The 22,902-nt window shown below is 43.0% G+C and overlaps 1 long non-coding RNA gene across 1 annotated transcript; it reads left to right on the top strand.

Annotated features, from left to right (window-relative positions):
- Window positions 1-9,162: 9,162 nt before the first annotated feature.
- Window positions 9,163-9,707, top strand: LOC110016731. The gene is made up of 2 exons (XR_002874955.1): window positions 9,163-9,436; window positions 9,518-9,707. It is a non-coding gene; the product is annotated as an uncharacterized LOC110016731 (long non-coding RNA).
- Window positions 9,708-22,902: the final 13,195 nt, after the last annotated feature.

Genomic DNA, 22,902 nt, shown 5'->3' with positions numbered 1-22,902 from the left:
CAATAGACGAACACCATGAAGACCGGACCTGATGAGACTGGACGAGACGCTTGATGGGCAGTCTGCAGCTCCAAAACGGTCAAACCTGTACAAGGAGCTCTTTAGAGCTGTTCACGTGATACGTGCGCACTCCTCGCTGCAGCCTGACTGTTAGAAATGATAAAATTAGACAATCACAGGTATGTTTGCTTAGACGTCCTATGGGCACTTATGTATCACTTGCACACCTCGTGCATACGGTCAGTAAGAAGCCAACACTCACACCTCACTAAAGACTAGAGTACGGCCTAAGAAAATCGTACGACAGCATCACCTGTACGTCATAAGTGCCTTTAACTTCTATTAGTCTTACAAATACTTCACAATACACTAACGTCATGCAACAATGGTACGAGCCTAAAGGGAACTGAAAGACACACCTGTGCTCCCCTGTGATGCAGGCGCTCCTCTCTACGACCCTCCATGGGGTTCCAGTTGGTGGAGCCAGGTTTCCTTGTTGGTTTGTATTTCTATTTTCACTTTGAGTTTCATTATTGTGTCATTTTGTTGGATGGAGGGATCGGGAGGGTTGAGGGCATTCTGTGTGTTGTTATCATTTCTTTTTACATTTTTTTAAACCGGTAAAGACCTTTGTGGTTCAGCAAAGTACTTTATTAATAAAGTTTGATTTGAATTGACGAATAAAAAAGCCATTTTAGTGAGCCAGTTAGGGGACAAGACAAAGTAAAGTCATATATCAAACTCTTGCTAACAAACACTCACTGTAAACTTTTATAATAAAAATAATAATAATGATTTTTCTTTAAAAGCGCCTTTCAAAACACTCAAGAACAATCATTGATAAAAGAAGAGAAAAATTTGTGATCTGCTAAAAGCAAATTTAAACAGATAGGTTTGAGTCTGGATTTAAAAATGACAAAATTATGTGAAGATGATCCATAAAACAAGTGGATTTCTTCCCAATCTCCTGGATAACTGATGGGGAGACTCCCGTCTGTCTTTCTCTCAGCTGGAATTCTAAAACTAAACCCTTTGCAACTATTTCCAGAATACAATTGTTATGTTACTATTTTTTATTGTTATTAATATTAAAGCTTGATCCAAAGACGTCTCTGGAGTTCTTTAACTCTATTGCAGAAAAAACGAAACGTTTGCCACAAAAGTGGATGCAGACACTTTGAAAAATAGAGACACTTTTAATCCAGTGGAGGAAAAATGAAGGGACGAGTGAGTGTCTGCAAAGTATGCCATCAATCACGAGGCAGGAGAGAAGGCCGGCGGTAAAATGTGCGAGCGGGAGGCAGAAATGAGGGCCGGGGTGGGGGGGTTTGGGTGCAGATAAGTCGGAGCTCTGGTCCTGGGACTGGTTTGAAGGACAGGCCCTCTGCTGTGGGCGCTTCTGGAAGATCTCAGCGGCATCCAGACGTGCCGTCTGCGATTCACACGCCTGCAAACGCCGATGAGCAACACAGACGCATTTTGGCTCTGCGTTTCTGATTCTTACATCAAGCCGGTTATTTCCCGACTTCGTTAGTTTCTCTTTCCTTCAGCGTTTCAGTGAATCGTTGGAAGTTCAGAGCCAAACCCTCCGGATGTCTGTGTGCAGCGTCAGGCCTCCTCGGCCTTTAATCAGCCGCGACACGAGTTAGCAGGTCTGTTTCACACCATGACGCTCTCTCCTGCTGCTGCTGGCAGGTGTCTGCTGAGGAAGGTGACAGCAGGCGGTGTGAAAGTGCTGATAGGAGGGCACTTTTCCAGAACATTCCCGCCCGGAGCGTCTGCGCTGCATGGCAGCGGGAATGCTGATCCGCTGGCAAACCTCCTCGGTGTCTGCTCGTCCTGTCAGGAAGACGTGGAGAGGATCAAACTTCCATCAACGGAATGTTTTTTAAAGATTCTGGGAAAGGTGTGAAGTTGAGTCGCGACATTTGGACTAAAACTAATAAAAAGGTTTCACCGCTCAGCCAAGTGTCTCCATCGGTCTGTTGACCTGCTGGTCTGCAAATGGAGGCAGCGGCCTTCATCAAACTGATGAAGACTCTTAGATGAGGAGTCTAACGTGCAAAAAAAGAAGATTTTCAAGACTTTGTCTTGAAAATCTTCTTTTTTGCACTCCAACTCCAGCACAGGAGTTGCCGTATTCTTGTAGTTTCGCTCTTCGTATTGTTGACTCCAAAATTGCCAAGAAACGGACATTAAAACTTTGGCTAAAAAGTAAAAGTGAGCATGGAAAAAACAGAAATAAACAGCTGAAACGACTTCAGCATCAGCGAGGCAAGTGCAGCCAAGCGGCGCTGTGACAAGTGTTTTAGCTCCGCCTCTCCACACTGCTGTTCTTCCACGCGTTCATCCAAGGCAATGCTTCTTTTGTTCATGGAACCAAAACAGACCCGAGCAAGAATATTCAGAAAAAAGCGACGCTGTGGACTGTTTCCATGGAGACGCATCATCACTGATTGACATTTCTCCTTTTTATCTTTTATTTACATTCATACACCACAGCTGAAGTTCTCTGGAGGCCGATCTGGTTCAAGTTTAGAGTTTTTGCCTCTGAAGGTCCCACCACTTTGACCAGTGATTGGGGGGGGGGGGGGGGCACACACACATATGGAGGTCTGTTCAGTGTTTAATCATCATTGAAGACCCACCAAAAGCTTTTCTGACCAACAGCCTCATCAGCGTGCCGGAGCAAAGTGGACCGGGACACTCCATTGATCTTCTGCGTACGGATCAAATGCTTTTGCCTGTGAACCGCCTCGGAGAGGGAAGGCGAGCAGCATTTCCCAGAAGGCCTTGTTGGAGCTGCCTTTGTACTGAACGGTCTTTTTGCTGCGCTGTGGGTTCCTCCTCAGATGCTGGTAGCTCCATTGTGTCTGGGGTTTGTCATCTCCTGCTTTGGGAAGCTTGGCTGTGGGACAGCTGCCTTTGTGTCGGCCTGGTGTTGAGCTCCGGTGAAAAGGCAACAGGGACCAGGCAATGAGCTAAGTGATGTTTAGCTCTTTGGCTGCCTCCAGTCAATGCACACACACACACACACACACACACACAGAGCAAACTGTACACGCACAGTCACAACAATACACAAAAAATCATGTTTTTGTGCTGAGGAGCCATTATGAGAGGCTTCAACCCTTTAAGCCATCATCACACACAGACACACACACACGCAGACACACACACAGACACACACATCCTTCGTCAGGCTGCAGGTGACGTTGACAGGCCGCTCTTTTGTCCATCATTCACCGAGAGACGAGAGCACAAACAAGGCCGAGCGAGGGAGAGATAAAAGCCCTCCCCCCTGCCCGCTGTAATCCAATTACAGGCCTGCAAATTTGATTGGCGCCCCGGGAGTGTGCCTTCAGCTGTCCGTCATTAGCGACTGGTGAACGGGGGTGGGGGGGTTGGTTCGGAGGGATGTGTGTTGTGTCTGAGTGTGACGGAGCAGGACTGACACTGCGTCTGCGTTGGCTCGCGTCTCCTCCGTCTTCATGTGCCAGCGTCCGATGTTTGCCTCCCATTAGAGCCCATCAGAAAAAAATGAAGCGCACTGAAAAATGCCTCTATTAAAACATTCGTCAGATTATCAAACGAGCGGCGGCTTTGTTTGCCAGGACTCTGGTCTCTGCAGCTGCAGAAGGAAATCCAGCTTTTCTGATGTTTGCTGGTTGAAAATGAGGAGAAGAAAAGCTGAAGGTCATGAAAGATCATGAAGATCAAGAATTGACTTGGATTCTGATAACAGTCAGAATCGCACACAGCTGTGCGTTTTATGTGCAGGTAATGTTGGAGACCTGTGTCAAGACTTCCATCAAGCCTCAGTTTGCACTGCAAACTATTGGATCCTGATAAAGATTTCAAATATTGTTTTTAGACCCTTTAGCAGGTTTGTTGTTACTTCTCTTTGCTCTACACTTTCACAAACTTTTCTGATAATCAGCACAGCCTCATTAAAAACTAGGATCTGAAAATAAGGAAACAATTCTAAAAACTTTTCTCACTCTTGACCGTACAAAACTTGATTTGAGACCCAAAAAAGTCTAATTTCACTGTAATTTTTAGTTCCATTTTTAAGGATGTTGTTTTAAAGTATAAACTGGCATTTATTGTCATTTTTTTGAAGAAAAAAAAGTTGATTTAATTTTAAGGAATCAGTGCTAGTTTTAGATTTAATGAGGTTTTCTGAAGGGGGCCGACTTGTACTAAAATTCATTTTGGTCACATTTTAAGCTCATTTCCACGGTTTTATGTCCTAAATTAAAATACAATGAGGTTCATAAAAACAAATACAAATCGTTAGCTTAGAAAAATAAAAATTGCTTCTTATTGGGCAGAGTACCTTTACATTGGAAGAATCAGTAATTAGTTTGTGTTTTTAGTTTATTTTTCCTTTTTGAAAGCTTGTGTGGAAATCTCTGTTTCTAGATTTTTATATTTTATCACCAGATTTCTTGAGTAAAAGTGACTTGATGCATGGTCAGATCATTTCTAGTGGTTTCTATCTTTAGGCTTCCACTTTTGCTGTGGTGAGAAAAGTGGAGAAAAATAGTTGAGTTTGTCCATTTAAAGACATTCTCAGTAAAACCAAAAGTCTCACAACGTATTTTTGTCTCGTTTCTTTTTATTACACCCGATGGAAAACAAAAGAAACTTTTGGGTGAGAAATAAAAACTTGTTTGCAGACGGAAAATCTTGAGCATATATCATCTTTTGTTGTGCGTTTTTAAGCATTAGTGTTTTTTGTAACTTTGTTTCAAAAAAACAGGTTTGTTTGATTTAAAGAAAGCTGGAAAGTTTTTTTTGACTCATCAGACATCTAATTTTAAAAACGTTTGATTCCAGTCTCACTTTAAGAGGATTTAAAGATATTTAAGACAGAGTAAAAGACTTCAATGTGAGCATCTTTGGCTCATAATTTCATTTTAAAAGGGCAGGACAACACAACTTATATGAAGAAATCTCCTCAAGACAAATTCCACCAGTTCCACCTTCTGATTTTTTCAACAGATAAAAAAAGTATAGTATTTTTTTTTAACTGACTTGACGTTACTTTAAGCACAGAATGTAAATGTAGAGCAATCAAGTATTTAAACTGGTCAAAACGAATCTGTTTTCTGTTCTAAATGCAGCTGGCAGAAGCGGTTCTGTGCAGGAAAACCGGTCCAGCTGTGAGCCTGAAACCAAACAAAAGCTCCAAAATGTAGACAAAAAAGCCTTGAGAGGCCTCGAAAACTCAAAGTGGGAACCTCGGAAAGATGAAACACATAGAAAAGATTTTTCATTTCTAAAAGTTTCCTGAGCTCCAACAGTGACGACATCAGACATGCGTTGATCAAACAATAATCTTCAAGTCAGTCGTCGTGGCGTCCTGGCTTCCTCTAGAAACTACCAGCAGACGTGTTTCGCCCGTCCATTTGGTGAACAGACCTTTCAGATTATTAAGGCAGGCGCCTTTTCCACCCAAACCCCTCCCCTCCGTCCTCAGGAGACCTCTAACTGGATTTATTGCAGATTTGTGTGAAATTTGCTGCACTTTTGGTAACGTTGCACAAACAAAGACGCTTTTCCATGTAGGCCTCACTAGCATTTTCTTCCTGTAAAACAATAACCTTCTTCCAAGCGGCTTTGAGTTGTGACGGTGTTCCTTGTCAATAAAGTTTGTTTCAGTGGGAAAACGTTTCAAGCAGATCTTTTCTGGTCAACTGGAGTTGTTGCCGCTGTGGAAACACCACTTTTCAGGTGTGAAAAAAAAAAGTGGTTGATTTAAACCGGCCTTGTGGAGGTGGGTCCGAATCCTTTCCTTGAACCAGAGGGGATGAATCCGCTTGAATGAGGGTCTCTGAACAGGACACATCTAGATGCCAGTTAGACGCCACACATATCAGCACCGTTACTCATATCTGCCGAAGGAAGATCAGTGAGGAAGTCACAGACATGCCCCTGGTCTTATCTTTTATTGGCTGGCTCCTCTGTCAAGCTTATCTTTATTGGCTGGCTCCTTCTGAGGATAGCCTGTGAGCTGTGCAAAGCTGAGGTGGTGGAGGAGCCACTGCCAGCATGACTGAGACCAACGCAGATAGCTCTATCTGCAGCAGTGTGGGAAAAACACAGAAGCCTGTTTCCACCTTCAGGACAAAGACACACATCAGCAAAGTCTCTGCCGCAGCGTCTCCTCACTTCCTGGACTCCCCAACTCATCCGCTGCCGTAGTGTGGACCCCGCTGCTCTTAAAGCCGGGCGGTCTGCCGGTGAAAATTGGTCAAAGCTGCACTGGCCATGCAGGTGAGCCGCGCCACATAACAAGGTCATAGACCACTCACTGGACTAGACTGCAAGGGAGCCCATTAGTGCTCTTCACGTGATAAGTGCACACTCCTTGCAATTAGGAAATTAGACAATCAGATTGTAGTTTGCATGGACATCCAACGGGCCCTAAGGTATCACGTGCACATCCCATGCATGCGGCATTCAGGACAACATACGGCAGCAAAACCTGCACGTCATAAGTACCTGGAACTTCCATTAGCCTTACATATACTTCACAATACACTTACCACACCACAATGGTACGTTCCATTTTCACGGCGTTCCCAGAGGCGGTCATACGAGCCTCAAGGAAAGAGCAAGACGCACCTGTGCTCCCCCATAAGATGCAGCCGCTCCTCTCTACGACCCTCCAAGGATCCGGACAACCTAAAAACCCACAGAACCGGAAGGGCCAACCCATTGTACGGGTGCATGTGACTATGGCTTACATAACTGACTGCTTTCATAGCAGCTGTCTGTTTTTCTTCCTCCAATGACAACCATTTATCACAGTTATCTAAACGTGATCAGAACTATTTCACATCACAAAAACTCTGTCTGGAAAACGTTTAACTGTCCTCTGACTGTTGTCGTTTTTTATCTCTCTGGTTCACTCACAACAGAGATTTTGTGAAAGAACAGCTAAAAGTGTAAAAGGAAAAAATCTTGTTGGAAAAATGGTCTGAAAATTTGATTAAAATTAGATATTTATGCATTTACTGTAAGCTCTGACTATAGCTTCATCGTGGCAGATTCCTGCACCCTTTGCTTGTTTTTCTGAAGCTGAAGTTTTTTTTCTTTCACCTTTTCATGTTTTCTTTAAAAAAAGGGAAATTTTTCCTGTTTGTTTTTAGCTGCAGAAACTTTGACTGCACGTGGCTTTTGGTTTGTTGGTGAGGGGAATCTAATGGACCATTAAGTTTTGGAGACGGAGAGCAGAGTGTCATCGGCATAACTAGAATGGGAAACAGTTGTTTGATCCTGAAGGAGCTTGAAAAAACTCAACAGAACTACATCAAAGTTGCTAAAGGTGGATGTCTGGCTTGGGGACTTGGATGTGACTCACTTTCATGTCTTACTGACTTGGACCTGAGCTTAAAGCTTGAGGACTTTGGGACTTCAGTGTTACTTCGTTTAGTGTTCTTCGAGGATGTGAAAGTCTGACCCAACAAAGGGGGACTACATCTTATGGTGGTAAAGGTAAAGGTCTTTGTAGTGACATTCTGGACTATTAGACTTGAGACATGACCTACAAGAGGGGATGTATGAGCATTTCTGGTGCCTGACAGTTACACTTTCATCTCTGTGGAGCTTTTCTGCTTGGCAATGATGAAATAATGAGGTTGATGAAACACGTTTGACTGATTTTATACAATGAAATGTTATTTGTACGTAACATGCAGTAAAAATGTGCATTTGTCCCAAAATAATGTTCACTGAACAACAACTGAGACCAGAAATGGGTCCATGTTGAGTTTATGTCTCTGGGGAACTGCGTAAAAAAGAGATTATGTTTGTATTGTTGAAATCCCAACAATTAGGAAATGGTCATCTGTAGTGAGAGGTGTTGACATTATCTTTGTATTTTAACACGAACTCACCTTTTTTCCTCATTTCCTGTCCAGCCGCCCTCTGGTTTCCAGACGATGACGCTCTGATGTGCTGCTTTCAATCACCAGCCTCCCTTTAGCTTATCACATGTGGCATCACTCAACCCTGCCTAAATGTACAGTATGTGTGTGTGTGCCTGTGTGTAAGATGACAAAATAAGACGCTGTTCTCAACACTTGCTTCCTGGAGTCTGGTCTATCAGCCAGATAAACTGCAGGTCTTGTTTGGCAGATCTGTTACAGGAACTGCTGTCCACAGGCGTTACACAGTTTTATCTTCCAGAGCTCAGCTGATCCGTCTGAGCTGACGGAGTGCTAACAATAATTAGCTTATAGAGGTCTGAGAACACTAAGGCACCTGCTGGTAGACACCATACAGTATTTGAGCTTTAGTGTCCCATGAGGGGGTTCATTTAAATCCGCAACAAAACACTGTTGTCAATTTTACAAAACTGTAAAACATAAGCTGTTAAAAATGTCAAAGAGCTGGAGCCTCAAGACCTTCAGCTCAACCTGATCTTTGGGTTCAAGGACTCTGGAAAACCATCTGGATTGGTTGGTACTATCCAAAATCCATCCTGATTGGACAAGCCCTCAAAGTATTTAGGCAAATCCAACTTTCACTTTCAGAAGGGCATTCCACAGGGCTCTGTTCTTGATCCTCCCCTCTTTCCACAAATCTTGATATTTTTTTTGCTAAACTTTCCGTTGCGGAACAGCAAAACCATCAACTCTTGGTCCTCCAGAATCCCCCCTACAAATTCTCCAAGAAAAGTCAGAGTCATCATAAACAGGAAGTTTAACTTTACACCATCGGGAAGATCCAACATAGTTCAGTTTCCTCATCTCCTTCTTCAGGACCTTTTCTTTGCTTGGCTTGATTTTTGTAAAATTCTTTTAAACGTCTTCCAGCCTTGAGATCCAAAATGCATCTGAACATGTCAGTTCTAAAAGGCTGAAGAAGGATAAACGTCGGAGTCCGGTCCAGATCGCCACACTGGGATCCTGGCTTCAGCTCAGTCATATTACAGCAGTGAAACAAACTACAGAACTCTGCAATAACAACTGCACTCCCAGCAAAAAAGGCTGAAAATGAACTTTTCTGTTCTTACCCACCAAAAATAAATTTCCCCACCCGCCACTGACAATTTTTGCAGTTTCAACCGTTTTCTCACAGCATTTGACCTTCAAAAACCTTGCATGTTAGTTTTTTTTTTTTTTTGGGGGGGGGGGGGGGGGGGCACAGATATCTATTATGGGACTGAAAGTAAAATCCAGATTTTTTAGAAAGGAAAAAACAGAAAAAACATCAAATGCGCTCTGAATTGCATGTCATAAACAAATGTTTCAAACCTCTTGAGACTAAAGGTGTCATGGTGCCTCTGTCAGACTCCTCCCCCTCCAGCTCTGCTCCACTCTGCTCCTGATTGCCACCAGCTGCCGTCACTCCACTCATCACCCTCTGCTGCTCAAAAGGAGACCCAATGCCACAATCCAACGCCTGTTCGTTGCCCATTATGGTGACTAGTCTGGTCTTGTCTGGAACAAGGATATTTTGTCTTGCAATCAGTTCTGGCTCTAATTCTGTTCTCCTGCCTCAGGAATTCTACCCACGAGTGACGTCAGTGTGGACCAACTACCTTGCTGTCTTGAAGAACCGGAAGACCACTCGGACTACGCCGACCGTGTTTGTACCTCCAGCCACGCCACAAGCCCTTCACGGCTCCGGACCACGCCTCGCCAAAATCATAACTATCACTGGGGAAAGAAATAAATCATTCTTACCTGCAACTTACCTGTCCTCATTCTCGGCTCCAGCACCTGGGTTCGCCTAGCTTTGAAATCATGACAAAAGGATCAGTATCATAGTGCACATGTGTACTGAAACATTCTTCTGGGACATTTGCACCACAAAGTATTTGAGGCTAAAAGCAAACACCTGTAAGGTCGCCTGAGATATCATAGTGTTATCTCATTGAAGACCACCTGACAGGTGATATGGTTTATATGTCTCCTTTCTGGATATCTGGAACCATAGGAGACCCAGCATCACATTTTCAGTATCACAGGATGTTAATCTGCTCATGATATGATCTGCCCTCAGTGTTCCTTCTCAATCAGGGGGCTGACATCCCCAAGGATGTAGGTCTGGGGATCTGGCCCCCTTTATCAGCCCCCTCCCCACCAAACAACGCTGCCCACATCCCTCTACAGTCATCTTTGTCCTCGGAGTCTCCGAACCCTGAGATAATGTGCGTGAGTTGACATGACTGCGTCCTGCAGTGGCCCCCGTCTGTCTCCGTGGCTTGAAATGACATCACAGGGTCTGGAGATGGTGAGTTGTCTTTACGTTGCCATGACAACAGCATCATTCGTCCTCAGGGAGGGGAGAAGTGGATGCTTATCACACAGAAAAGCTTTTTAACAGAAAGAAATAAAGTAGTTGAAGCTTTGGGAAGCAGTGCCTGATGGGTAACTCAGTTATCCATAATCTATCCCAGTTCCCGTATTCTCTCGTCATCGGCTGAGTGCCGCATGTGCGGGTTTTCTCTGCATTTGTGAGGCTTCTGCGGCCCACGGCTGCCCTGTTTTTTTTTGTTATCATTAAATTTAAACTTTAGGGACCAGAAAAACATCCCGAGTCCACCTCAGGGGGGAGAGGCTGGAGCTCCTCCTTCTGTTTCCTTCTGAAGGGATTACTGAACATGTATAATGATGAATTTACCCAAAAACTCAACTTTGACCTCATGTTTACATTTCATTTATTCATTTATAGAGAACCGTCCACCAGCTTCAAGTGCTGTACTGCACACAATATTACATTAATAAATAAAAAATGCTAAATAAGAACAATTGAACAATAATTAAGAACAGAATGATTAAAATGTTGATGCATAAGAGGATAAAACCGTCCTGGCATGGTCCTGGACCTTTTACGGGACCTTTTTCACCTCGATGGTGGACGTCCCACCATGTCACATTCCTGATTTGGTTCTGCAGGTAAAGTGTTTTCACACTAAGGAAATCTAACAAGAAGAATAAAAAAAACTGCCTCATTAAACACAAATGTATCCACAAGAATCTTTATTTCAATTATTCACACTTTTTGAGTTTTGGTCATATATTTTTATCTAAATCTGTTCCTTCGCTGTATCGCGGTTCATCTTTTCCGGTCTGACTGTTTCGCAGATTGTGTTCTTTGTCCTGATTGGCTGTTGACCTTGTCAATCAATCTCCTTGCTATGACTGTTGTCATATTTGTGTTTTGCCGTTTCTCTTTATATTTTTATAGCGTAAGGTATGCAGGTTCTTTTCATTTGTTTCAGGTGCTCTGGATTGGAGGAAGGTAGATTGGTGGTCGCTTGCGATTGGAGGATGAGGACTTAAATACCTGGCTTCTTCACTGCCCCATGTGGAAATCTCACCAACATTTAATAACAAATACAGTATTTGAAGACGCAGCAACACCTCAACAGAAACGGAACCACAGACTCACAGTCCTTTTCTATAAACTAACAACAGACTTTCAAACAGAAACTGACTGTTTTCATCTTTAGAGGAAAAAACCTCCCGAAAAATCCCAAAACTTTAGACGAACTTTTTACAGATAAGCTATGGTACGACTTCTCTGCCATGCTAGCAGACGGTCACATGACGCCACATTATGTGACAAAGTTTTCATACAATTTTAATTTCACAGTCATTGTATTTTTTATCCAAATTGTCGACCATGTTTAAAAGAAATTCATTTTTTTGATTAACTGAACTTTGTCTTTTTTTTCTTGTACAAAAAATATACATCATAATTTTACTTTGAAAATGTCTTTACTTCCTGTGACAGGGGTGCATTTGGGTTTGTTTAAGTATTCTTCTGCCTTTCAGTTGCATTTTCTGAAGTGTATTTTTACAAAGATCACGAATCTGTGATCTCAGATGTCGCAAATGTTCGCAGTCAATTTTTCGCAAACGGATCGTGAATTTCTGAGTTTTCGGATACTTGGCACAGCCCTGGCGCTGACAGCTGTAAACATCTGTCCCCTTACTCTTTATGAGACTGAGACCCAAATGAAGCCAGAAGAGCCCTGAAGACCTCATCAACACGCCTTTCATGCTGTTTGACTCCCACCATCCACACATCCCTGCTTATCTCTCAGCTTCTCGGACAAATATGGAAAGTGCCGTCAGCGCCATCCCAGTAATCCCGGTATGGGCCAGGACTGTGGACTGTGCAGCTTTCTCCTGACACACAAACAGATGGGGGATGCAGACCTGCCCCCCCCCCCTCCCTGGGAAAGTGCAAAGGGGGGAGGACAGAGAGCCATCGTTGTTGGCGTTACATACCACTCAGAGCGCGCTCAGATAAGACAAGCAAGGAGCTGAGTCCTTCAGGAGACCGACAGATCCAAACCGAGAAACAGCCCCAGAATTCACAGACAAAGGAGTTTGGTTTGGTCTTCACATAAAACAACACTCAACGTTCCTGATGTTCTTGCAGAGCACGCTGTGGGGCTCAAGAATAAACCTAATGAAGGAGGACTCAACCTTAAAGGGAGATCTCTGAAGACAAAGTTCATCTGACCGACTCGGACCAATGACTGCTCACTGGTGACAAAGTAAACCATTTTCTGTTTGTGACATCACACCAACTCCAGATCATTAGTGTTCATTGGTGTGCACAACTTTTATGACAAGAAGTCAGCTTTAAACCTTCCTGATTATTTTTTTAGTCGCATGGGCCCGTTCTGGTTTTTTTTGGGTTGTCCGGGTCCATGGAGGGCGGTAGAGGGGAGCGGCTACATCTCAAGGGGAGCACAGGTGTGTCTTTCAGTCCTCAGAGGACCACTGTCGTTAGTACTGGCTCTCTGCTGACCGTGCACAAACGCTGCACGCATGGGGGTGTGCACTTAATAAGCTGGTGCCCGCATAGGACCCCCGTAGCTGTTATTTCTAACAGCTAGGCGGCATGCAAGGAGCGCGCACGTATCCCAGGAACAGCACTAACGGACTCCTCACGCAGTCCACAGGATCTGTGGATTTGTGGAAACTGAGAAAATGAAAAATCTGTACGACACGCCCGTCCCCCCCCCCCCTTACTTACACTCACACGTTGTACAGTGACCTGCGCCTGCAGTATGCCTGTCGAGAAAAACACGCATGAACATTTTCTCTCTATGGGTTCACTGACTACGACCTGTTTGTCCCGTACAGGTTTGACCATTTTCCCCCCGCATGTAGCTGTAAGGGCAGTTAATAATTCACACTAAATATACTGTTTTATTCCCCGCTCTTCACATGTATCAAACCAGATTTGCATCAGTAAACCTTCCATCTGTCCAGAATTGTTCCCAAACGATAGACTTTCCTTAATCCAAAATTGTCTGACAGATCTCTCACAAGAGAAACTGTGTGACGGACGACTGGAGAGTCAAAGGTCATGTATTTTACTTTCCCAGATAAGCAGCCGGTTTTACAGCTGGTAACTCGGCCTCTCCCACACCTCAAAGCCCAGACCGCTGGAACCGGCTCATGCAGGCAGGTGGGCAGAAAAGGACTTTGTCAAACTTATAGCCGATCAGTTTCACATTTCTTACAATGCAGTGTTAAAACAAAAAACGGTGCTCAGTGCTGATATGAGGAGACGGTGGGGTTGGGTGGGAGGAACCACAGCGGCGGCGCTGATAAAGGGAAAGATGAGGTGTCACTCTCAATTGTTGGCTAATTTAAGACTTTTTCTAATCGCGGCTCACTAATGGCTGCCATTAGGATTTGTAAGATACTTTATCTGTGAGCTGACAGAACACATCGGCCGCTGACGGTCAGCGAAGCCGAACGCGGCGGTGAAAGTCATCCAGCCACGCTTTAGGGGGCGGAGCCAACGAACAAAACATCGTAACACAAACAGAATATTCAGTTTGTTGAAAAATGTGAAAAAAAAGTAGAAACTCTGGACGCCATGGTGCACGCACCACAGTGCATCTGTAAAATGAAACTATGGATTTCAGCTCACGTTTGGGAGACGTGTGCACGTTTTGTGGATGTAAACAACTTTGAAACTGATAAAAATGAATCTTAGTTTCCATAAATTGAATTTAAATCAGACCTCCTTTCTGAGCCGCCGAAGGTCCTGTCAGAACGATAAACACATGGTTGACATGTGGCTGGAAGAGCAGCCTCCTAAATCAGAGTACAGGCTCCTGCAACAGGACTGGGGGGGTCAGCAGGTCACAACATGAGGCCCGCGGGTTCAGGCCGCGGCATCTGTGGGGCTTATCCTTCAGGCTGCACACTCCTCCCATCCCTGACCCCTCCATCACAACACTTGTTTTTTGAAAATCAGAAATCTTTGCACATTTCCGTCGTCAGAACATTTTTTGTCGTGTTTGATTGTCAGAACAAAGATTCCCCAGACCGAACGCACAACAGCATCAGACATGCACCGCCGTTCAGCTACCAGAAAGCCGCCGTACATCTTTCACTCGCAGGGCGGGGGTCAAAGGTCGCACAGAAGGTCATGCAGAAACAGGAGTCCACAGCGACATCTATCTTTCATCACCTCATCCGTCTACACCTCCTTCAGCAGGAGACAGCGGAGCAAAGTAGTGACAGAGTCATCAGCACTTCATTTCTCAGAAAGAAAGTTTGTTGATTTGTGCTGCTCCTCCTTTTTAAAAAAAACACAAAAACAAACGACTGAAAGTCCGTTTCCTGATCCAAACACCCAGGAAGAGAAAAGGGCCGGCTCCATGGGTGTTGGCGGCGCTTCCTGTTATTTCAGCTCACTCACCCTGCAGGAAATGCATGTGTTTATGGAAGCAGGTACAGATAGAAGCAATCAGCTGCTTTCCCTGTTGATTCCTCTAAGCATGACTCTCAGAAATGTTGAAACTGCAGCAGTAAAACCCGACTGAACATCTCCTACATGTTAGCATCCAGCTGACCCGGACTCCAGGTCAGGTAACGACCAGCGTCCGGATGAAAACGTGCCTTCAAATTCATTCTTGCTCTCTTATTTCGCTCGAATGCAACGACTTTCATGCCTGTTGCACAATTTTTCTGTGGAGTTGCTGGATTTAAGAGTCTCTCTGCTCATGTAATCTCCATGTAATCCTCCGCTGCCTGCAGAGCTCTGCTGCCCTTAAGCCGGGGGCTTGCAGCTCTTCTTGGGGTTTGACAGGAAAACGTTTCAGGTATTTTTTTTCCCATTTGCACTCGTATTTTTTTTTTAAAAACACTTAAACAATGTTATCACCTTCCCATGAGGACTGAGCAATCAGAAACATGAACTAGTTTAGCGTGTTCTCAGACAGGCATCGTGGTTGAGTTTATATACGTTTTTAAACCTTTATGTTTTTAACAAATCAAGTCATTTCTGTGAGAAATCACCTTTAAATCAACTTTTGTTCAGCCCCCACTGGTCTCTGCACTAACCGGTGAGTTTTTCAATCACATCAGCTGTTTACAGAAATATAGGAATGACTCTGACCCCCCCATTAGGAAAGTTTTTATGTTTAATATAACGTGAAAAAAATGTATGTCTGAAAGGTTTTATTTATAACTAACATGAAAAGAGTTATGGCAAATCATTTGAAAACACCTTGAAATAAATCTTTGAAACGTTGTACACTAGAGTTTATGGAGCTTTTCCAGTTTTTTTTAAATATTTTTAAAAATACTTTTAGTTTTATACATTTGTATTTTGAGTTTATTCCTCTTATTTTTAAGGAAAAAATAATAAGTGAAATATCAGGATAAATATGATAAACAGAAAGAAAGGAGAACAGTAGAAGAACTATGTTTTGATTGATAGAATAGATTGCTGGTGAGTTCATAAAGAACCCCCTTTATGACTACTTGTTTTTGTAATATAGTGGCTCCAGGTAGGGCAGTACTAGCACGCCATAATATATAAAATATACTTAGTACTGTGATTGATTGTTTGATTGATTGATTGATTGATTGATTGTTTGATTGATTGATTGATTGATTGATTGATTGATTGATTGATTGATTGATTGATTGATTGATTGATTGATTGATTGATTTTAAGCATTGCAGTCAAAGCAATGAAGAATGTACACAGATTTATCAAACTCATTGCAGAAATGATGAAATGCATGGATGAAAAAAAGCAAAATAAAACAAAAGAGACACTTTAATCCCATTTGCTTAATTAAATATAGTGATCATTAACTAAAGTATAAGTAGAGTTTGATTTATTGCTTGAAAAAGAGCGGGAAGAAGCACGTTTATATAATCCCACCCCTGCTGAGTTCATGCATTTGATAGTTTTACAGTTTTTGTGATCCAGTTCTGATTTGATAAGATTCTTTTCAAGTAAGAAAATCCATTATCAGTAACGGTACTGATATGTAATCATTGATCATTAAACACATGATCACATTAAACCAATAATTTTTGCAAAAGATTCAGATCAAGTAAATAAAATCAAGAGCTTATTGATTGTAATTCAAACATTACAATGTAAAACTCATTGATCGTAATCAAAGAGCTTTGATTATTTCACCACAATCAAGTTCACACAATTATTCAAACACCTGTTGATCCTTAAATCCTCTTATCTTCATATCCTGAAATCACAGTTTCTTTATACATTTTCTTGAATATTTGAACATTTTTTGAGCTCTTTACTGAACCCGTTCCAAAGTTTAGTGCCACACACCGACACACAGAAACTTTTCTTTGTGGTTCGTATCAGTTTGATCTTGAAGTTCCTACATCCCCTCAGTCTGTAGCCTCCTTCATTTTCTAAGAACTGTTTTTGGATATTGAATGGTAACGATTTCCCACTGACTCTGTATAGAAGCTGTTGATGTAAAAATCCACAAGGTAATACTGTTTTTAAAGTCTACATTGATCAAATAAATTGTGTGATCAAGATATCAGCCTTTATGTACAATTCTGACGGCTCGTTTTTGAAGTAAAAAGAGAGGATGTAGTGAGCTCTTGTAATTATTGGTAATATTAAGGAGCAGTACAATAAATATCTACTGTTGTATCCTAATACATGTTTAGATTTATTTACGATTGAAATACTTTTTGAGAGTTTAGCTTGTATGTGTCCAATGTGTTTCAATTAAGATATTATTTATTTCAATTGAGAGCTCTTTATTGCCGTTGCAGGTACCAAAAACATCACTTTGGTTTTATCTAGGTTCAAAGATCATTTGTTGTAATTCATCCATAATTTATTTTTTGTTTAACTTTGTGTTCACCACATTGATAAGATCCCTATGATTGTCTGTAGAATAGAATATATTTGTGTCATCAGCAAATAATAAGTGTTTTAAAAGTTTTGACACATTGAATATATCATTTCTGTAAATATTGAATGGCAGTGGGCCCAGAATTGATCCTTGTAGGACACCACAACTTATCTCTGTTGCTTCTGATGTAAATTCATCAATCCTGACAAATTGTTTTCTTCCCGTTAGAAAAACGTTTGACCCAATTTAGCGCTAGTCACATTCAGCAATATTTTTGTCAGTTTGATGTTTGTTACAAAACCTAAAACCGGTTAGATCTCAATTTTTCAATACTTTAGCTGTAAAATGACTACATTTACCACTTTCTTTTCTTTCTTTTTTTGGAGAGTTTTGTGTTCATTTAGGAATAATAATATAATCAAATAAAAAAATATCTGTAAAACAAAAATTTGAAAATAATAAATAGTAAAAAAAAAAGATTAACATCCAGGAAAAGCTTTAGAGATAAATTAAAGTTGAGAGCGGCGTTGTCTGGGCCTACAGGCCCCCCCCCCCCCCCCACCTGCTCATCTTTGCCCCCCCCCTCACTGGCTAAGCGGCTTCTACACACCCCTCACTCCCCCCCCCCCCCCCCATCTAGAGCGGCACCTGACAGATTCATTCTGTCTTTTTTTTAGAAGAATCTGCAAAAGTTAAATTTTTCTATTTTCTTGGCACCAGGGGGTTTTGGCTAGCCACGCCCACATTCCTGATATGGATTGGTTTTGTTCAGCTTGAGCCAAGAGTTCATGTATTACGTTTTCGGTATACATTCCCGTCAGAAATGTGAGAACACATTTTTGTGATGCTGTTGAAAATCAACTATTTTTCCCCAGTAGCTTCAAAGTCATGCTGGAGGAGTTAGGAGGAGATAGATGGGAATCCCTGGGAGGAGTTCACATTTGTAGAAACGTCAAGTTGCTGAGGTCAAAGGTCAAAGAAAATATAAACGATTTATGAATGAATAAATGATTAAATGATAAGAGAAGGCTTAAAAAGGCCCGGACTGCGGCGAAGGGTCAGTAAACCTTTTAAAGGAGGGATTTCCGTGACACGAGTCGTACCGCGCATGGACCTGGCGGCGGTGTGAGCACAGCCCTGAAACCTGAACATGTCGCCGCAGAAGTGCCGCCTCCAGGGACGGCCGAGGTTCTTAGCAGCTGCTCGGTGTCTCTGTGACACCTTTTCAGGAGTGCTAATGCTGGAGAGGCATTTAACAGCCAAACGGGCCCTTTGGCTGCCAGAAAACTGTAATGGATGACTGGACAGTGACAGAGCTGAGCTGGGGGGGTGGGGGGCGGTGGTCCTGATCCTGATCCCATGGCGGCTCTCCTGCTGCGCTGGATGAAAGCTCCCCGACCAGCCGTCGTCGCGGTAACTAATTTACTGAGATTTTCTGCTTGACTGGAGGCACGAGGAAGATCCCCCCCCCCAACCCCCTCCTCATCCTCACATCTGACCATCAACTTCCCCTCAGCTCCCCCTCAACACTCAGAGTCTGAGCCGCCTCTGCCCCTTTCTCAGGGATCACCCTGTGAGGCTTCCAGGAGAAATCTTCATCGTTTAGCAGAAACTCTTGAAGATAACACGACGACAGATCAGAAAATCGTTTTTACAACCACACTACAATTATCAATTTGGTGTCAAAATGCTTTTAAAATCAGGGGCACCGTTATTGATCACTTTTTAGAAGTTGGGAAAGTAAGGAGAGAATTCTGACACAACCTTTATAGAAGGATTCAGCAGTAAAAGCTAATAACACTGCATTCAAAAACCTTCCTGCTCTCTCATTGGAGAATCCGAAACACGAGGTCCAGGTTTTAATGCTCTGTGCTGTAATTTGTCACATGTTTAAACTTTGTTGTGGAAGAAAAAAGTCATCAGTTGGAACAAACTGAGGTCTTCACCCAAGAGCAAGTTGACAGACTGTAACGGGGACAATGAAAGCTGCTGCGGTTGACATAAATTCTCTGCAGGAGAAACGCAGCACCGCTTCTATTAGTTTTAGTTCTTGATAAACAGGAGCAGGACGACTGGAACACGTCCAGACCCTGCAGAAGGCTAATGGCAATGACCGATACATACGACACAGAAGAGACACCTCCTCAAGACCAAATGAGATCCTCCAGGCGGCTGTGACCATCTCCAGGGGGGCGGGGCATCCAGGAGATGGTCACAGCTTCACCTGCTCACAACGAAAACCGAAACACAAAAGGGAAACCAGAACAGCATTTTGAACAGCCTCAAAGAGCAGCCTTCACATGCTGGCTTCTTGAAAAACATTTAACATTTTCAAAGTTAAAGTTTTACAATTAAAATAAGCAGTTTTGCGGAACAAACTCTCATCACAAATCTATGACAGTTTAGCGTTTGATCAAACACAAAACCTGAATGAACTCCAAGCTTCTTGAATATTTCATCTTCTAACATTTTTTTTTGTTTGCAGAACTTTTCTGACATAGATTTTTGGTTCATAGTTTTAATCAAAGAGATAAAATCATGACCTGCCTCCCTTTCTCTTTCACGGCAGTCAGTCATCTGGTTAAGACTTCCTCCTGGTTACTGTTGCAGCCTGTAGGCCTCACATGGGTCACGGGCAGGAAGCCATAATCCTCTCCATGACCTCTGACCCATGATGGCAAATTTAATAAGGTCAAACTCTGGAAGCAGATCACATCCCAACCAGAACCACAAACTCTGGCTGTGTCTTCCCCAAGTACTTCCTTTACGAAGTACGTTCCCTATTTGTTATTTATGTTTATTTATTGTTGTTTGCGCCAAGAACAAAGTTCAGTTTTCCAAGCTTGTTTGGAGCTATTTAATAAAAGTGATGAAACGACAAAAAGAGGAAGAACAATAAACTTCAACAAAGAGGCTTCAGTCCTGCTGTTAAAAAATAAATCTTATTCAGTGTAAAATCACTTTATTCATGGATCTTTATTAAAGAAAAGGCAGTAGAGCTAGATGTTAAGAACTGGATTATGGGATGGGATTATTTAAATTGGCTTCCTCCTATTCCTCCATTCACCCACAAACACACACATTCACACACCGATGGCGGCAACGCTGCCCAACACTGGCGCCAACCAGAAAGGTCAAAGGCCACCGATGCGTGGGCAGGTGGGACGGTGGCCGAACCTGCAACATTATGGTCAGAGGTCGACCGCTCTACCTCTGCGCCATGGCTGCCCCTAATCTTTGATCTGAGGGTTAATTTATCACACAGAAAGCGTGTGTGAGTATGTGTGTGTGTGTGTGTGAGTGTGAGTGTGAGTTCCCGCTTGTGCAAATACGAGAGGTCCAGCTAATTCCAGGTAATTCCAGGCAATAACAACACTGGGGCAACAATAGGGCTTTTGTTTGAGCTGTTCCCCCCCTCCCTCCAGTGTCCTCTGGGTTATTTTTGAGGTGATGCTAATCCCACTTGGAGCGCCGTTCAACCAGCAGAGCAAAATAAACCGTCTGTTTGACGGCAGGATTACGGCTTACATCCCACACGGTAACCTGGATGACGGCTCGTGACCACATCTCTGCATGTATGTTCTGACGATCCGCCTGGACGCTTCTTATGACTGCATGTAGCCTCAGCTGAGGCTGGACCAGAGGAACCTTTAGGTTTTTGTGCATATGGGAAAGTTAAGGGACATAAGTTAAGGGACATAAGTTAAGGGACATAAGTTAAGGGACATAATACCAACTCAAAAAGACGACACTGAAGTTGGCTTCTTACTCACAGCTTCCGAGTGGCGAGGCCACTAAAGGAACATTCCACTGCATTTTTCACACCAAGACCACCTAGAACTGGGTCCTGTTCAAAAACCGCTGGACCTGGACTGCTCCAACCTGGATTCAATTATGATTTAGATAGTTAAGAATGCAATAAACACAGTTTCTGATTTGTGAAAATGTGAAATAGGACCATTTTATTGCATTTTATGCACCGAGTCCACCTCAGACCAGGTCCTATTGAAAAACCGCTGGACCTGGACTGCTCCAACCTGGATACATTTATGATTTACATGGTAAAGAATACACTAAACAGAGTTTATCAAGAAGAAAAGAATCCAAGCTTGAATTTTCAAATGTCCCTGCGTCTTCCTTTTGTCTTCTTTCGGTGTCCAGAGCGAATTTGGGCTCCTCGCAGACTCGTGCAGGCGACGGTTCAAACGCGGTGCTAGAGGTTGTTGTGGTCTCTGAGTGTATAAAGGTTGAAGTTTGCTTCACTGACAGGAGCTCTTTGCACATCAGGCAGCACCCTCACCTCCCTTGGTGAGCCTGATGTTAGCACCTTTGCATCCTCTGACTCCCCACATCCAAACTGTTTCCCCGAACGAACCCGACACAGTTTCACTCTCACAAATCAGGAGGAAAAAAAGGATGTTTGATGCCGTAAGCGTTCATTTAATCTTTATTTTTTCAGAATTACACATTTGTTTTAAGAAATAAACTTTGTCTGTTGTATTTTCTGATGTTAATACTCCGATTACAATCTCAAAAAAGTAATCTGAAAGGAAATTAAATAATTGAACTGTTTTATTTGAGTCTTGTTACGTAAATAATGTATCTTGTAAATAATGACAGAAACCAGAACTGATGTAGAACTCACTGAAAAGGTTGTTTTTTTTACTTTGGTTTCCTAAAAAAAGTGGATCTAAACTCCACGGTTTTCAAAGTTTAAGGCTAACCTTGGCTGGCTGAAACTTTCCGGCGGCCGTTCTCCTTCCGTCTCCTTGCCAAAGTGAAAATCTGTGGAACTGAAGTGTGGAGTTCTGAAGTGGAGGTCAAACTAATAGAAGGACACAAAGGTGAAGCCCACAGGCTAACATGCAGGAAGGGCTGCCGCTCGCTCTGGCCTTATTTAGATATGTGACTCTTGGCACATCTCAGGATCTGCCTCCCCGGGGGGTCAGGCGGGTCGATCCAGTCTGCAGGACCGCAACACAATTACAGCCCTGCTTCTTAAAGAGATGTTTCTCTGAAGTCCGTCTGTTAGCTTTTAGCACCACGCCCCTGCTGCTAAAACCTCATGGTTGTCCGTGCTATGCTGCAAAAAGGGTTGGGGTGTTGCGGTAAGCGTGTTGTTGACCTCTCGCCGCCGGCGTCTGTCGGGCTCCCTCCCTGACAAACGCCTGTAAATGCACATTAATCCCCCTACTTTGACCACAGAGCTGCTAAATAATTCAGCAGCAGCGCGGAGTCAAACATTCCCATCTTAAGATCGAACACTTGTTTGACCAGCTTGATGTCTGATCATCGTGTCGAGATGGAGCAGGCGGCTGGAACGGGGCGGGGCATCAGACACTTTAGAGGCTGACACAGTTATGACATTCAGATGAGTCCGTTTACTTAGGAAGCGCCAGTAAGGCTGACTGAAGGCCAGACACAAAGACATGGAACCACAAAAGAGGGATTATGATCCAATCATCAGAACCAAACTTCAAGAACATGTTAAAGCCAAATTTCCAATGAAGCGTCACGACTTTCTTCAGCTGGCTCCCTTTCTCCAACAGAACAATAGATCCTTTTGGGTACTTTTCATGGTACGGCTTCTTCTTTTCCATCCGGTCCAACAAAAACACAGGATACAAATGTAATCCATATAAAGAAAGGTTGGACTAAATTACACAGGTTTGTTTTTTTATACACCTAGTGTGTTAGAAGATCCACAGACCCTGTTGTAACAGTAAAAATGTCCAACACAAGAGGCCTTCAGCTCGAGGCCT

Source organism: Oryzias latipes, chromosome 16 (genome assembly GCF_002234675.1).
Source record: "Oryzias latipes chromosome 16, ASM223467v1".
NCBI lineage: Eukaryota > Metazoa > Chordata > Actinopteri > Beloniformes > Adrianichthyidae > Oryzias > Oryzias latipes.
The sequence above is the reverse complement of the archived record's forward strand: the minus strand, read 5'-3'. Positions and strand labels throughout refer to the sequence as shown.